The sequence below is a fragment of the Hoplias malabaricus genome, chromosome X2, assembly GCF_029633855.1.
Source record: "Hoplias malabaricus isolate fHopMal1 chromosome X2, fHopMal1.hap1, whole genome shotgun sequence".
In the NCBI taxonomy this organism is placed as follows: Eukaryota; Metazoa; Chordata; class Actinopteri; order Characiformes; family Erythrinidae; genus Hoplias; species Hoplias malabaricus.
The window spans coordinates 18262440-18279047 of NC_089819.1; the positions used below are offsets into that span (position 1 = coordinate 18262440).

At 40.9% G+C, this 16608-nt stretch overlaps 1 pseudogene; it reads left to right on the forward strand.

Moving 5' to 3' along the window:
- The first annotated feature begins 672 nt into the window (after positions 1 to 672).
- LOC136677355 (cilia- and flagella-associated protein 157-like) lies at positions 673 to 14740 on the forward strand (annotated as a pseudogene).
- The last annotated feature ends 1868 nt before the right edge of the window (positions 14741 to 16608 follow it).

Sequence of the window (16608 nt, forward strand, 5' to 3'; positions counted from 1 at the left end):
CTAAAACTAAGAAGGGAAATTCAAAATGCCCTCAAAACAGAGGAAGCCTAATTTCCTCTCGTGGTTAAAGTGTGTGATTACAGGGAAATCAACTGCGATTAAAGGTTTGGAAACACAGTAAGCTGATACAACTATAACATACAGTGTGCAGTAATTAGAGATTGTAATTTTAACTTGATACCAGTTCATATATACAGTTAAAAGGGAAAATCTTTTAATTTTAGTTATTTTTAATAATTCCTTAATTTGGAAAATTTCTTTCGCTTTTATAATTCTTTAATTTGAAATTTTTATTTTATTTTAGTTTGATAATATTTTCATTTTATTTATTTATTTTTTGTAATAATTCTTTAATTAAAAAAAAAAATCATTATATATATATATATATTTTTTCATTTATTAATTTGGGAAATTTTAATAATTCTTTAATTATTAAAAAAAAATTCTTATCCTTTTCTGCTCACTTGCGTATAGCAACTTCCCCTCCACACTCTAATACTAACAGTCTTCCTTTAGAGATTCACAAGTGAACTCGAACACCATACAGACTAGCATTTATTCTTAAGGTACTTGGTACAGGTGAATTTTAATTCAGGTTAATTTAAAAGGGATTAACGGGATTAATCCTAATTAAATAGAATTAAGGTACACCCCCAGTTAGACACAGCTAACATGGCAGAAGGGACTTCTCCCTCTGAAGTATATGGAGAAAGCTTATGGGATGAGGCATTCTCTGTCCTGACCATCCTCACCAGTGATGTGATGCCTGGACTCGCAGAAACAGTGCAGAAAGCCTCACAGGTCAGACGTGACCACATGGTGGCCAAGTGGATAGATAACCACTTAACAGACATCCTCAAGGGCAAACCCCGAACTGAGGCATTAGGTCAAATAGCCATCCTTACTGTAGTACAGCTCAGGGCCAGTGAACCTGAACTTGATGTGTCACAGCCACAGCAGGCAAAGGTAGAGGTAGAATTAAGTCAGCTTCAGCAAGAAATGGCTGAAGGGAACACACTACCAGGTCACTCCTAATGTGCCACCTAGCGCCGCTACTGAAAGACAGGACCAGCAGGAAGACAGTGAGGATCATGAACCAGACTCAGGGACCATAACCTTTAGAGCTGCTGTAGCACGTCCTCATACAAGGACCTGGTCAAAATCGCACGCAATATAACCCGCTTTGATCCCAAACCAGATGGTTCTAATGATATCTTTTCTTACCTGAAAGATATTGATTTCTACCTACAACGATTCCCTGGAATCACAGTAGATGACAAACTATATGTGATTAAACTGACCTCCAGTCAGGACATCAGTAATTTCATTGAATGTCAGCCAGACTATGTGAAAGCCCGATATAATGTGCTTTGCCAAGCATTGGAGGAAGAATTCTCCAATTACCTGTCGCAGACAGGACTAGCCGCTGCTTTGACTGTAAAACAGCAATGCCAGGAATCCCCTCAGCAGTATTATAACAGACTCAGACAGGCATATTTCGGACCTAGAAATGACTTCAGAATGGAGGAAGAGTTAAATTTTAAATCATTATTTATCCAAAACCTCCATCCCCACACTAGTCATCAGCTGGGAGTCTCAGCTTGCCCTCGCACCCTGTCTAGCAGAGAGCTGCGGGACTTAGCACGCAGAGGTTTCCTAAAATCAGAACAAAATACAAACAAACGGTCTGAAATACCCCATGGCTTAAATGTCGAATCCAACTCTCCACCTTTAGAGTTAGAGGGTGCTACCCAGGCCGATCCACAAAGATCCGCCCGGGACCCTTCACCAACTCCATGGTCCAGTGAGGGCCCGAAATCTCCTCTGCCCTCACACCACTACAAATGCTACCCTCCTTGCAGAACCCTCGGGACAGGGCTGGGTATGGTCGTGACTATTACCCTGCCAAAAAACGCGGTGCGGGCCGCGGAAAACCAGCATATCCCTTATGCAAAATGGCGCAGAACCAAGCTTATTTTCGACCGTATATACCACAAAACAGATTTTCAACAGTAACACACACACAACATGAAATTGCCCACATCAAGCTTTGAGCCTCAATCATTATTCAGCAACATAAACAGCGGCAAGGATTTCTCTAACCCAAGATGAGATTATTTCCAATGTTGGGCGCCAAAAATTTAAAATGCATATATGTAGCCTAGTAACAGTATTTGACTTGGTTATGTTTAATGATGATTATCACTTATAATTATTATTATTACTGAAATTAGATGACAACAATATTAATAATTTATCAGAGATTGAAATACTGTCAACGCTAGGGATGAGTTCTCAGGATTTTCAGACTCCCAGGAATAATCTCCATACACTGTATTGTTTCAAATAATGGAAATACTTTATTAAAGAGGAATGATAATACATTGATAAACATAGCAAAATCATCAAAATCACAGGTGAAACCAGTTCGAATTTAATAATTGGCTAGGCTATATGACTTGTGAATTATATGTTGCTAAATGATTTAATTAGTGTATAAATTTATCAAGAGACTTAATTTGGCATCAGCTTCTGAGAATGAGGAATTTACTTGCTTACTCTTTGTCGCAACTCAACCAATCGATGGGTACAGCATCGCGTTGAGGTGATTGTAGGGAGGCCAGCCTGGATCCTGTTGTTCTTTTCATGGGAGCGTTGAGGCTGGGTCAACGTAGAAGTTGTCACTTACAAGTCAGGCCGCTTCAGGCGCCCTCAGAGCATTGTGACGTCAGTTGAAGGATTTCCTCTGGCTCGCTGTCCTGACTGGGGTTCTCCTCCAGAAGGAAGAGGCGTCAGAATAAAAGCTTGCTGTTTTGCTCTGATCCTCGGAAGCGATGTATTCCAAAGTAAATAACTAATACTAATTTCCAACTAATTTCAGCGGTGGCTCTTATTCTGGCCAAAATAAGTTTCACCTGCTTTGATCAGTTATAAAATTAAACTTGGATTTGTTGGCTACAAACATTCATTCATTCATTCATCCATTCATTCATTCATTCATTATCTGTAAGCGCTTATCCAGTTCAGGGTTGCTGTGGGTCCAGAGCCTACCTGGAATCATTGGGCGCAAGGTGGGAATACACCCTGGAGGGGGTGCCAGTCCTTCACAGGGCGGGCTACAAACAACGAACACAAAATAAAAAGTTGGAAGTTCAAGATTACTGACAATTAATCAACCTTGTTACACTTTTAATTCTGTATTGCAATGTTTACTGACACAAGGCTTCCCCCGTCGCATGAAGATCTGTCTTCATTTAAGAATCTTTTGGAAGAGTCGGCTCCATCAGCGTAAAGAGAAACAAAGAGAGAGAGAGCATCAGAAAAAAAAACAAGAGACAAGAGTGTCAAGAAAACAAGGGTGTAAGAGAGAGCAACTCCTTTTTCATAGGTGGCGCAGTCACGCCCACTCGGGAGGTCTTCGTCCTCTGATTGGTTCCTGGGTTTGGGGAGTCCACGTGACCGTCTCAAGTTCCAAAGAAAGAAAAATATCATTTGTGGTTTGGTGAATATATAACCTCATTGAATTAATATAAAACACAACTGAAAAGTACGGTTTCAAATCTCGGTGCTCGGCTCCATGCTGTGAAAACCCCGCTGTTCAGGAGAGAGTCTGTCAAATCTGACATTTGCAAGGATCGCAACACTGCGCATGTGCACTGGCTACTGAATCAAACTGAACTGAATTGGTTCATTCCCAGGGCTGTTGGCCAGCCTTTAAAAATACATTAATACATGCCTACAACTATTTAAACGAGAGCAGCAAAGAGTTCTACATAGCTCAGATACGAGACCTGGAGGCGCGGTTAGAGAAGTGAGGACAAAAGAGCTGGATTTAGTTCTTACTCTCCAGCAGCTTTTCACAAGCCAGCCTCATGAAAACTGAAGCCAACAATTTGCCTTACACAGTGCTTCTGTTCTAAACAGTATACTTAATCCAGTTGTATGTTTGTAATTAGTGGAGCTCATTGTTTATCCAGCAATCTAAAGTACCTTGACCAGACTAAGTTACACTTACCAGACAAGCTGTAGTTGGCAGAAGACTCCTAACCAGTTCCAGTGATTTTATTAAAAAATATATTAGATTCACTTCAGAACTGCTTTACTATCCATGTGTCCATCATTATGGCACGGCTCATAAGGAAGTTAAAATGAAACCAAGAACAAGATCATAGGCTATTCACAAATTATTAACCTGTTGCAGCACCTCACCCTTATGGAACAACAGCTGACTCACTCTGCTATCACAGGAAACCCTTCCTTTTGCTTGCAATAATCTTATTTATACCCTTTTTCTCTCCCCCCAGGTATCAGCACAGATGTGATGAGCTGGAGATCAGAGAGAAGGACCTCTCCACTAACTACAACAATGTAGAGAGAAGAAGGACATAGTTCAGTATCTAAAACACTTTTTGGCCCAGAAGGACAATGAACTCACAGATCTCTCAGAAAAGCTCTTGGCATCGCAGCTGGCCAAAGATGCAGAGAAAGAGTCATTTGAGATGCAGTTGAGAACACTTCGACATGAGTTCCAGGAGAACAAGGACAAGCTCATTTCAGAGAACATGACTTTAGGTATTAAATCACAGAGTCACAGAAACTGATTTATTAGCCTAGCCAGCTTTGATCAGCTAATATCTCAAACCAAAAAATTAAGCCCAAAATGAATACATTTAAGATGGCATATTCATTATTCATTAGCATTATCTCAATGTATTCTTTCCAGCTGTGGAGGAGTTCCTTGTGCAAAAGGAGGAGCTCATGACCTTACTGACATCTCTGAAAGAACAGATGAAGCGTCAGAAGGAGGAGCACCAGGCAATCATCTACAACCTTGAGAAAAGGCTGTACTGGGCAATGACAGGTCAGCATAGCCATATATTAATCAGAGAAATGAAGAACGAATAAATGAATGAACTGGTCCTCCCATATCCTTTAGTTTCCCACTGCTTACCTCCTATGTTTAAAGCTACTCTACAGACTGAAGAAAGAGATGCTGCAGCATGTGGCTACAGCTGCTGCAGAATTTTGGGAAGTCACAGAGAGGAGTATGCCAGAAACAACCAGGAGGGCCATCCATGAGAACTGTTAGAAATTCGGCATTGAAGAGTCAGGAAACTGGAGTTTGGTGTTGACTGGAGTTTATTTACACATACACAGGACCATGTATAAGTACAGCTGGATGATCTCAGTCTGCCCACATACATTTTATACTTTGAGATTTGGGGGCAGGAGCAGTGAGAGGAGGGGTACATGAATGATGGTGATGAAGAATATGATAATCGGGAGAGGAATGAGAGGTGGTGTAAGTGTGAAGAGGAGGTGTAATAGTCGAAGGAAGAAGGAGATGGGCTAGACGAGTAGGTGTGATGGGTGATGGTCAATTAGGAGTGAGGGGAGGTGTAGGTGTGATAAGGGTGACGGTCGAAGGAAGAAGGAGATGGGCTAGACGAGTAGGTGTGAGGGGTGATGGTCAATTAGGTGTGAGGGGAGGTGTAGGTGTGATAAGGATGATGGTCGAAGGGAGAAGGAGATGGGCTAGACGAGTAGGTGTGAGACGAGTAGGTGTCAATCCCCCCTTTTGATATCCCACAACATTGTATTATCATTACAAGCACGAAAAATATGTACAATTATGAGTCAAAGGCAAAAACAAACAATCAAGATTGTTAAAATTGTACAGAATACAACAAAATGTTGTTCCAAAAATGTCAGAGAATTACATGTAGCCAAGTATCTGAGTTGTTCATAGTTGCTACTTGGTCATGCAAATGATCTAAGTCAGTGAGGATGTTTGAAAGGTTTTCTGTTGTATCTATTACATCAGTGTAGCATTCTGGGCCTATTACTGTACAGGTTCCACCTCTACTAGATAGTATATAGTCCAGGGCAATCCGGTTTTGGAGAATCATCATTCTGTGAAATGCTAGAGTCAAGCTGATGTTACTCAGAGAAGAAACAGTATCATTTATCAATTGTTCCACTTGTCTTGAAAGTGTGCGGACCTGATCAAGGGATTGCATGACACCATAAGATGGGATCAGGGCTCCTAGAATGTGAGACCATGATGTTGGCTGACAGGTCAAACCAGAAACACAGGAGCCACTTTGGTCAATGCTATTAGTTGGAAGTTCTAGTTTTTTCTTTTTGCTTCTCATTGATGGAAATAGATATGCAAATGTACATCGACCATAAAATCTAGAGGGTAATTCGGACCAAGCTGTAGTTCAACAAAGCCAGTATGTTCCTACTGGTGCAGTTAGACGACAGAGCTGGGTCAAGGCTACAAAATTATACCAGTGAGCCTTCTTTTACGCAGTCTTCATCGGATGTGCTGTTCATGAGATTCCTCCACTCACACTCATAGGTTGAAGGATGCACACAGAGTGGTTCCCAAAAAGATGTTGTTTTGTTATTGAGAAGAGATGGGGAAAACACATTCTCACTTGGGTTATCTTGGGAAATGCTAGGAACATGGTTTCCCCCTTGGCTATCTCAATGTGCTATCTACATAAATTTGGTCTTGAATATGATCACCACATTTGCATCTGTATAAGCCTTCATTTTCATACCTTGTTCTGTTAAAAAATAAGGTTCCATTCCATTGGAGAATGAATGGGATGTCTGTTCTTTGTTTCGCCTCCACTAAGTTTGTTTTTATTACTTTAAAATTTGCCATTAGCGTAGCTTCCCGGGGTCCTACCATTTCTGAGTCTTTTCCGTCGCAGAAGTACCACCAGCATAAGATGTTTTCAGGTAAATCTTGTCAGTGAGGGATACAGTTCAGGGAGCTTAGGTGATTTGTTTTTGCATGGTGAAATGTCAAACCTTCATTAGGCATGCGATTGCAATCCCATGCTTTTGTACCATAAATGGTTGTAAAGATCAGGCACAGTGTTTGAGCTAGTGGTGTATACATAATTTGGTGGTCTCCACAATGACAGTTTCTTGGGTAGATTGTTCTGAAGGTCTTTCCTCCAACTCAGCTAATCATCTGGGTTCCTTCAGGGTTGTGGTTATGTTTTGATGAAGACCCTTCCAACTCAGCAAATCATCTGGGTTTCTGCAAGGTTGTGGTTCTGTAATACACATGGAAACATACGCAGTGATCTGTTCATCATTACAGTTTTGGAGAAGTTGGTTTAAGGTAATGTGCTTCTCCCTGCAGTCTGACCCTTAGAGGAGGCTATTATGGTTAGGCACAGTATGTTGTAATCTTCACCTGCAGGGGTGGCCACCACAGCCTAAAAACCATGGATCTTCCCTGAGGCTCTGTGCTTCACCGACCTCCCCCTTTTCTGACCCTAACCATTAATTTGGGGGAGCAGGCACAACCTTACAGTTCAAAACGTGAGTCCACGTTTTCTTATTTTCACATTTTACTGCTGAGTTAGTAATGAGAAGAACCTGGTATGGGCCATCCCATCTGGGTTCTAGGGACTGCTTGTCGTGTTTCCTCACCATGACCCATTGACCTGGAATTATTGTATGGCCACCTTCAGCTGCTTTACCCCATGCGTTGCTGACCTGAGCACTGAGCAGCCTGTACTGCTTGTGTTAGTGTTTGACAGTAGTTAAGCATTGGTCTACCTGTCAGCACTTCATAAGGGCTAAGCCCAACTGTTTTGTTGCAAGTTGCCCTTATACTAAAAAGTGCTGCAGGCAAGGCAGCAGTCCATTTTGCTTTCTGGCTATGGAGTTTAGTCAGTCGATCTTTAATGACACAGTGTACAAGTTCTACTTGTCTCGAGGCTTGTGGTCTGTATGGACAGTGGAGCTTCCAGTTCACCTTCAGAAGTTTACAGACTGCCTGTACTACTTGCCCAGTGAAGTGAGTGCCTTGGTCTGACTCAGTATGGTCAGGGAGTCCCCATCTAGGAATAAAATCCTGTGCTAACATTTTAGCAGTGTGTATAGCAGTACCTTTAGAGGTTAGATAAGATTCAATCCAGTGGGAAAATGTGTCTACTATGATCAAGACATCTTGTTTTCCCTCACATTTAGGTAGTGTTATGGAATCTACCTGTAAGTGGGGAAATGGACCTGGGGGTGTCACTGTTTTAACAGCAAGGGTTCACATTTGAGGTGTAGCGTTAACTTGATTACAGGCAGCACAATTTCGTACAATTGTTTTGGCTTGTTCCCTGAACTTGGGATTCCACCAAGAGTGTGAAAATTGTTTGACCATTTGACCAACGTGGCCTAAAGAATGTATCTATGTGGCAAGTTAAGGCAGTAGTGATTCAGGCGCTACAATTTTTCCCCCTTTGTCCCAAACACCATTTGGAGCAATTTTTGCACCTGAATCTAACCATGTCCATACTTCCCAGTTTGGGGAATCGAACTGTAGCTTGTGAATGGAAGAAATGTTGTTAGTGTTACATTCTGTGTTAGTGAGTGAAGCAATACTTGCTGGAGGTAACAAGCTTGCCCTTTTAGCCGCTTCATCTGCAATTTTGTTGCCTTGGGCTTCAAAATAAAAGGTTCCAGTGTGTGCTTTGACTTTGATAATGGCTAGATCCGTGGGTAGTTTAACTGCGTCTAACAGATTATGTACTAAATCAGCATTTTTAACTGGAGTAACTGCAGCTGTCAGAAAGCCCATATGACTCCACAAGTGTCCAAAGTCATGAGCCACCCCAAACGCATAGCGAGAATCTGTGTAGATGTTAGCACTCTTGCCTGATGCAAGTTTACATGCCTCAGTTAAAGCTACTAACTCAAATCAAATCGGGATTATCAAGAGGAACATCTTTAAAAACAGTATGAGGTTCAGATAACTCAACACAATCATGATTATCCCCTTCCTTGTTAGCATCAGTCAGTGAAGACATCATAAAGGAGGAAGGGTTATTCATAGGTGCACTCTGAATCAGAACATTTGGAGCTGTCAACACTGCAAGCCAGTTACCCCATCTGGAGGCTGTCACTGACAGTACACGGCCATTATTGAGCAGTGGTGACACAGAATGTGGACATTTGACTGCAACAGTTTGTTCTAGCGTCCGTGGTGCAAATGATAACACTGCAAGATATGTATCTTGTACTGCTTTTAGACATGGACCCATTCCACATGCTACGGCATCTAATTTAGCGAAATGATAGGCTACTGGACGCTGCATACCGCCATGTTGCTGGGTCAGACAGGATGTCATAAAGCCACAGTCTTCAGTTACAAAGATAGTGAAAGGCTTGTTTGGATCACAAAGGCCAAGAGTTGCAGACCTCAAAGCCGATTTTAGCTTTACAAAAGCAGAAGTGGTATCATCTGTGTGAACAACAGGGTCATGTTTACTAGGGTTACCTTTAAGCAGATCATATAGTGGTTGTGAAATTGCAGCATAAGAGTCTATCCAATGTCTACAGTAGTTACATAAGCCTAAGAAAGCTTGCAAATTGTGCACTGTAGTTGGCAATGTCATTGCGTTAATTGCGGAACTTCTAGCAGGCAAGATTCCTCTAGAGCCTTGGGTAACCCATTGTCCCAAATATTGCACACCAGAACAGCATAACTGGGCTTTGTCACGACTGGTCTTTTGTTAGCTAGAAAATCTAGAAGTGACCTCATATCTTTCGTATGTGTTTCTTCATTCTCATTACTCAGCAAAACATCATCAACATACTGAATAATAATAGAGGACTGCAAAATATGCTCAGCTTGGGAGAGATTATTCCTGAGAGCTTGATGATATATACTGGGCTGTTATGAAAACCTTGCTGCAGCCGTGTCCACTGATACTGTGCATCACCCACAGTGAATGCAAGCCATGGCTGGCTTTGTAAATCTAATGGGACAGACCAAAAACCATTGGCCATATCTACAACTGAAAAGATACTGTGGGATGAGGGGATGCCATCAAAGATTGTGGATGGGTCAGCAACCAATGTGGTTAGTTTGTCTATATGCTGATTGGCTACTCTGTAGTCCACTGTTAGTCGCTATGATCCATTAGCTTTTCGAACTGGCCATACAGGGTGTTTTGACCAAGATACCTCTTTTCTCAAGTTGGTGTATGATAAGCATTATACCCAGCAAAACTTCTTTATTAATGGGATATTGCCTGGTGCAAGGTGGTTGGTTACCTGCAAGAACAACTGGTTCCAAATCTAGAAGACCACAGTCATCTTTGTCGTGTGACCAAATGGTGTGATCTTTCAAATCAGATTGTTTTAAAGAAGCAATGTTCCAAACACAAGAGTCAGCATTAATAGACAATGAGCAGTTCAGTTTTCTCAGAAAATCCACCCCAAGAATATTTTCAACTTTACCAACCCAAAATTGCCAAGAAACTGTTTTAGGTCCTAGATTAACATCTATGGTTTCAGACAGAGTTAAAGAAATACCTCAGCTGTAATGTGTCTGTCTGTTAAAGACACTCCTAAAGATATACATACTGTTTCTGAAAGGGTGGCTACTTGAGCCCCTGTGTCTACAAGAAATGAATAATCCTGTTCCTTGATTTGAATATCAACAAAAAAAACGGTTCTCAATGATTTTACTGATAGCACACAGATGGGCAGAAGCGGCTGGGCAAATTAGTTTAAAGACGGAGCAGATGGAGTTATTGACCCCTTTGAGATGCCTTGCATTGCTTTGATAAGCATGGACAACTGGTCTTGTGAAATACCCTGCAAGGGCTTTCATATTCCCTGTTCCATTTTCCCCTGTGACAACTCCTCAGAAGATGAACCCACCATATCGTCCCTCATTTTTGTGTATCTTTTATGATTATCTGCTTGCTTCTTACGGCAATCTCTTGCAAAATGACCATTTTTATGACAATAGTGGCACTCTATTTTATGGCTAGGGAACTTCTGGTTGGAACCTGAATTGGAGCTGTTGTCTTCTAGCACATGTATGGAGGCTGTCACATGGCCTAATTCTAAGTCAAGATCCAGCCTGTCAAGTTCAGTTTTAATTTTACCCCATTTAACATTACGCCGGTTTGGGACAGATGTTATCAGGGTTTGTCTAATATCTGGTTGCAAAGATTAAACCAGCTGTGTAAAATGAGGACCGTCAGTAGTATCATCAATGTTATCACTGTTATAGTTATCAATTCCACAGTGGCGCAAAAAAACTCTTTCAAACCGTTCACAGTATTCGGCATCTGATTCTCCTTTCTTTTGTCTGCAACCAGTTATCTGCCCCCAATCAGTGGTCTTTCAACATTTAAGACTGATCCATTACCTGAAGACTTTCCATCCTTTATCAATATCTTGTCCACTGTCACCCAAACCATCCAAAACCTTACTAGTAAGCTGTCTACTATCAGTTAGGTTCAGAACTTGGCTAGCTATAGCCACGGCATCATTGGGATGTAATGAATAAAGGCTTCCTTTTTTTTTTTTTTTTTTCTCAATGAGATCAATGAATTCGAGTCCCATTTCCCTTGGGTGCTTGAATTCTTTGGACAATCTGTCAAGTGTTATGGCATCTAATGGAATGTACCCAATTTGTACTCTAGTTTCTTTTATTTCACCTCCTTTATTAAGGACCTCAGAAGATATTATGGTAACAGGTCTCATCTGAACTTGTCTTGTAAAAGTTGCCTTACCACTAGTTTGATCAGAATTCTCATTAGAGAATGAGAGTTCTGATCCATCACAGTGGATTGTATCTGAATCTGGATACAGTCCTGCCAACAGTGGAGGTTCGTCATCCTTTGTATAGCATGGCTGACCCGGAGGAGGAGATACAGGTGGAGGTCGACATTGACGTTTTACAGGTTTGCAGTTAGCATGTTGCTGTTCAACCACAGTCAGTGACTGCTGAAGTTTTTTGCAAGTTCTTTGGGCATTCATAGCAGCTATTTTATGCTTTTTACCTTCATTAGTAAGATCTAAAACTTTCCTCTCAGCTTCATCTAGTTTACTCTCCATGCATTTTAGCTTTGACTTCCAGTACTGCTGAATTACATAAAGACACTCTTTAAATGAACCATGTTTAATGCCATAGCCTAAGGCTGATTTACATTCTTCAAAAGCCCATTCAATATCAGAGGAAAAGCCTTTAGATGAAAAGTACTGAGTTCTCTTTTGCCCATTGATGTGTTTTTTTTACAATGTTGGCAATTACCCTTTCAAAATCTGGCTTTGTCCATTGAGGCATTTCAGTCCCACCCTTAACTAGTGTGCTGTTTCCATAGTTAGTAGGTTTCCAGGTTGTTTGATCACACACTTGAACATTTTGGTCATTTGAAGTCATGGTGAGGCAACACAACAAAACAAGCAAACAAACAAAATAAACAAAACAAAAGTTTCCCTCAATAGCTAACAGTAACTTTAAGTACTGTTTTCCCCCAATCAAAGTATATAAGAACAGCCACAAAACTAAGTTTTTACCAGTGGCACACTAGTGTTTCAACAAACACAAACAGACCTTTCTTGATCAAAGAATATAAAACAGCCACAAAAGGCTAGGTTTTTACCAGTGACACACCAGTGTTTCAACAAAACACAAACAGGCCTCTTTTGATCAGAAAATCTAAACACTTATAAAATACCAGTCTTCCCTCATATAGAGGGGATAACAGTAACAACACAGTTACAATTTCAGGATACTTTTACTGACTCTAATTCCTTATATCCTAGTCTGCATAGGAGAAGGTTCTGCCAGAATTCGTCTTTAGTTCGTGTTGGCGTTACTCACCAAGAAGGATTCAGTATGCCATCCCGGTCATGGCATCAACTGTTAGAAATTCAGCATTGAAGAGTCAGGAGACTGGAGTTTATTTACATATACACAGGACCATGTATGAGTACAGCTGGATGATCTCAGTCTGCCCAAATACATTTTGGGAGGTTCACATATACTTTGAGATTTGGGGGCAGGAGCAGGAGGAAGAAGAGGAGTGAGAGGAGAGGTACATAGAATGAGGGTGATGAAGAATATGATAATCAGGAGAGGAATGAGAGGTGTGATAGTCGAAGGAAGAAGATGGGCTAGACGAGTAGGTGAGGGGTAATAATCAAAGAAAGACAGTTTATATCAGAATGCATCACTTACAGTCCAACTCAGAGAGCTCTCATATAAGAGTGAAGAGCTGCTAGAGGAGAACAATGCTCTGAGAGGCAGAAAGAAAGAGCTCATGAGAGAAATGAAGATTACAGAGTCTCTACTGGAGGAAATGACAAAGAAAAGATTTGGAAATCAAAAGGTTTGTAGTGAAATCTATTTCTGCAGCCTGAATGACCAAATTTTCTAAATGAGTTTGACAGATTAAAGAGTTTTCTTCCTCTTCTGAGGTGAGCAGCTAACAGAAAAGTGCCAGCAGATGAACACTGAGCTTGAAAACATTGCTAGACATAAACAAGTGCACCAACAGCTGTTGGAGGACCACTCTGCACTACAGAAAAAGCATGATAATCTCAGGTGGGGTCTGTGTGACAGGGTTCTTTTGACACACACTACACATCAAAACCCTTTCAGTTTTCAGAACAATAATTGATTTGTGGGCGGCACAGTGGCGCAGTCACACAGCTCCAGGGACCTGGAGGTTGTGGGTTCGATTCCCGCTCCGGGTGACTGTCTGTGAGGAGTTGGTGTGTTCTTCCTGTGTCCGCGTGGGTTTCCTCCCACAGTCCAAAAAACATTGGTAGGTGGATTGGCGACTTAAAAGTGTGAGTGTGTGTTGCCTTGTGAAGGACTGGTACCCCCTCCAGGGTGTATTCCCGCCTTGCGCCCAATGATTCCAGGTAGGCTCTGGACCCACCACGACCCTGAACTGGATAAGTGCTTAGAGACAATGAATGAATGAACATTTGATTTGTTTCTTTGTTATAGCTAAGTTGACACTAACACAGAGGTATAAAAAATCAATGCTTTTCAGTGTGTTAAAGTTGAATCCTGCTTTTTACAAAGTCTTGCTCATTTCTGTCAAAAACACTGAGAACAGTGATTCTCAAGAATCAGTGAATTCAGTAATTCTCAAGAATTTCAAATTTCATAATAAACCACTTGGAGTGGTTTTATTAACGAATTAATGGAAGGTCTTTGCAGAAAATTTGAAAATGTGTGTAACTCCCATTATAGTGATTGCACACTGGTCATATATGAAAATATGATCATTTGTGTTGACAACATATTTACAGTTTTGTTTCCCTAAACATCTGGTGGAAGAGAATTAAGAAACAAATTATTATTGGCATCACGTTCATACTGGGAAATCATTGTACATCTCTTTTATGAATTGATTGATGTACTCAGAGAGGAACAGGAATCCATTATGGACAAGCTCAACCAAAAACAAGCCGAGGCCGAACATCTGAAAAATGAGCTTCAAGAGGTGAACATGCAGCGAAAACAGCTGTAGACGGTTCTGCAGGAGGCTGCTGTGGCTTTAAAGGAAGCCTTGACAGTAATATTACAAGAGATGTGGCAGTTGTGGAATGATGGAGCTGTTAAATTAAATGAACAGTTGTTTTAATCTACTTGATCATTACAGGAGGTCCCTAAAGAAGAAGACTCAGAAGTGCATGTTCGTGAAATAAATTTGATTTGATTTGAAATTAGAATGATATTTTTCAGTCATAGAAAACAATACCTGCATTTCCCAGTAAAGGAAGTAATACTCTATGTGAGGAAAGAAAGGGGCCATTGCTGTCATATTTCTCATGCTTTTCTTTACTGTTAAAGAATAAGCCCACTTCCCCCACTGAAGAAGACCTCCCAACTGTCTCACTACAAACCTGGAGACTTGGGGCTGGTCCCACGGCCATCAAACACACACATGTCAGATAGGACCTCTCTCCAGAAACTGCAAAGGTAAGTTATGTATTGTGTACCTAACACTTAATATATGCAGTTTACATTACAACATGTGAGCATTTCGCACCGCCACACTCTCTGAAAAACAGTCACTGAGGTGATTTCTGTACCTTAAGTTAAGAAGCATAAATGTATCATACTTTGTTGAACACCTACACACAGCCAAAACATTATGAATACCTTCTTGTTTCTGCGTTCACTGTAAGTGTAGAACTACAAAGTTCTTAGTCCATTTATTGCCCTGCATACTTTATTTGCCTCCTTTCCCCGTGTTCTTCAATGGTCCGGACTCCCAGAGGACAACCTTAGACCAGGTATGATTTTGGTGGTGGACCATTCTCAGCGCTGCAGTGACACTGACATGGTGGTGTGTTAGTATGTGCTGAGCTGGTATAAGAGGATCAGACACAGCAGTGCAGCTGGAGTTTTTAAATCCCTCAGTGCCACTGCTGAGGAGAGAACAGACCATCAGCCAGAAATATTTAGCCAACAGCATCATGTGGGCAGTGTCCAATGATCAATGATGAAGGGCTAGAGGACGAGCAACTCACTACCATCACCGCATCAATACCATCGCAGCGCTGAGAATGATCCACCACCCAAATTATACCTGTTTTGTCATGGTCTTGTAGGGATCCTAACTATTGAAGAAAAGGGTGAAAAGGGGCAAACAAAGTATGAAGAGCAACAGGCAGATTACAGTATGTAATTGTAAAACTACAAAGTGCTCCTGTATAATCAGTTGAGAGGAGAGAGTGGACAGTGAGTGTAGAAACAAGGAGGTGGTCATAATGTTATGGCTGATTGGTGTATATTTATTAACTGCATCCTATCTTTTCTTAATGTCAAAGGAAACAGCAGCTCCAAAACAATCACTGACCTCTTCAAACTGGTACCTGAAAATGATTTGTGCCCAGCAGTTTTAACCATTTCAGTGGATGTCCAACAGCATACTTTCAGTAATGGATGTTTTTCTGTTTGTAAATAAACTAAATGTACTAAGGCTGTTAAATTACATTAAAAAAAAACTTCTCTCATATAAAACCCTCTCATATTATTCCATATTAGCCCCTCCTGCATGTGTTAGGCTTTTGACTTTCTGCCACTAGATGGCAGGACGGCACCCTTTATTCAGAGTTCTACTCTAAAATCTGGTGATGGGCTTTGCTTTATGACAGCTGACAGTGCCCATTTCTTTTATTCAGTGTAGAAATGGCTCAGTAAAGAAAATAAATGGTTAAATCACACTTTAAGACAACAACTGAGAGCAATCTGTTTCACCATCATGTGCGATCACTGTGAGAACACAAGGTCAATTATGAGACCTCATACATATGGTCTGATGTCCCATGTCATGATGGAGGGATTACACACAAGCAGAAAAGAGCTTTATGTGTTTTAATCTCTGAAGCTCCTACTCTCTGATGCTCCTCAACCAAAGTAAAATCTGTCTGTTTGTCAAGTATTGATTTTTAACCCTGCCAAATATTCTGGAATATAAATAATCCCAAAAAGATGGCCTAAGAAAAGCCAGATTTATATTGTTTCAGCAATGAAGAGTAATGATTTGTGACAGAGTTTATTCTGTGTACACTTACGACCGTATTATTAGTCCATTGTGCAGTTCTGCCCTCTTCGACCTTGTCTCAAACAAAAATCAATTCTTCCTGGATGTCCAACTCACTGAGAAAGTCATCAAAAATGCATGGGCAAGACTATATTTGGTAAGCCATTAGATTAGAAGCCCCTTTTCATCAGCTTTTGGTGGAAACTCAGATGAAGCAAGCCCTTAACAACAAGGGTCTGTGGAAGTATAATTTAGTCTTATTTTTATCTCTAGT